The sequence below is a fragment of the Arachis ipaensis genome, chromosome B09 (genome assembly GCF_000816755.2).
Source record: "Arachis ipaensis cultivar K30076 chromosome B09, Araip1.1, whole genome shotgun sequence".
NCBI classification, from domain to species: Eukaryota; Viridiplantae; Streptophyta; class Magnoliopsida; order Fabales; family Fabaceae; genus Arachis; species Arachis ipaensis.
In genome coordinates this window covers 12,924,326-12,926,317 of record NC_029793.2, presented here as the reverse complement: position 1 = coordinate 12,926,317, position 1,992 = coordinate 12,924,326, and positions in this window count along the sequence as shown.

Sequence of the window (1,992 nt, the reverse complement as noted above, 5' to 3'; positions counted from 1 at the left end):
ACTTCCATGCTTGTCTAGACCTCACTCTTTCTTCTTTTCTTTTGCTTTTGTTCTTTATCCCCCCATCATTCAATGCAAAATTATCTTAATTATTTACGAGGTTCTAAAGATTAAATCAGTGATTATACTGGTTCAGTTAAAAAAATAAATTTTGTCTTTTATCATTTTAAATTAGTTACCTACTAAAAAATTAGATCGATTTGATTGATTAACCGATTGTTGATAATTTTTTTTTGTTTTTTGATCGATTTATTGTTGATCGGTTTTTATTCTGAACCGAATCGATGTAGTGACTAATTCTTAATTAATGCAATCGAATCGACTGATTCAATCTGGCTTTCGAAACAGTGATTATTTAACGGAAGATTAATTTGAGTTGACTAAATATTTTAATATATTAAATTCAAATTTAAGAGAAAAAGGAGAACAATTGGGTTGAGCTGATTTAATTGATTCTTGGTAATAATTCTCAGATATGGATGATATAATTAAAAAAAAAATCCTAATTAGTTGTTAAATTATTACCTTGTGAAGAACTTTTCAAAGAATTATTATATATTTGCAGGATATAGGAAAGAAAAATCAGAATCAAATGTTGGATTAGATGGATTGGTTGAACAAGGTAGCGTGGAAGGAAGTCTTATTAAATTTTGTAAGAGGGCTTGCTGCGCCTTGCACCGGTGTATATGTTGTGACTTCTTGTCTTCCTTTGATCCACTACCTGCGGGTAACTAAAGAAGAATGTGTTGTTAGAAATAATATGTGTTTTGCTAAAATAAGATGTAGAGAATAAAACTTTAGATACAAAGTAAATCTTCTTTTATTCATACGTGATAGTCCATGTCTCCTGATTCATTTTAGTCTAAAATAAGAAATAAAAAAAATATTAAATTAAATACAAAAATGAAATATAAAGAAAATAGATTGAATAGATCGAATCCAATTGATTTTTTTTTAACGGTGAATAGAATTTTATTAATTAGAAATTAGAAGTCCAACCTTATGAGAGTATAAAAAGAGTGAGAATATCTTAGAACAAGATTCTAAATTGTTTATCTATGTTAAAAAGTAGAAAAGTTGAATTTTACTACATTCTAGATATAAGATATACGTCATTTTTTCTTTTGTTGTTGATCGTCAGAAATAACATGAGGGATTGTTTTCAGGTTTTATTTCGTTGGATATTGATATTTTGAGTCCGCTAGTTCTTGAAATAAAAATATATACGCCACTCAGACTTTAAAAAAGTGTTCGAACTAATAGATATATTTTGTTCCAAATATGAACATGTTCAACAAGTTAGAACTTTTGAAAATAATTCTTTCTCGTATAAAAAAATTAGCAAGATTAAAAAGTTAAAACGTTTGATAAAATCTTACTTCTACGTGAAAATCTTACTTATATGTTCAAAGTGCTTAAGTACTAATTAGTTGGAATATTAGTATGAGAAATAAATTTTCTTAATTTTGACTTAGATAAAGTAAGAATTATAGATTGAGAAAGTATTTTTATAAGTAGTATTTTTATTTTTATTTTTTCAAAAAAAAATTGTTAGGTATTTAAAGCATAATTTGAATCATGATTGGATTTCTACCTCCCCTCAACTTAATTAAATTGGGTTAACAACAAAATATGTGATATAAATCTTCTCAATTTTGTTCTTAAACCATCATAATTGGATAATGACAAGTTAGGTCTTTTTTTTCACAATTTAAATCTTTATGTCATGACTAGTTTTTCATTTATGTAGAAGCAAAACTTTACCTATATATATTTTTTTAAAAAGTTAAAAACGATAATGTACCTTATTTTTTTTATTTTTTAACATATAAATAAAACAATTCAAAATAGCTTTTTATTAAAAAAGAAAAAAATAAATTAAACTCTCAACATTTTTATGTATTATATATTAAATGAACTAAATTATAATAAATATTTGGATAAAAATTATATTATATAATGATATTTTTAACTAAATTAGTTATTTAATAA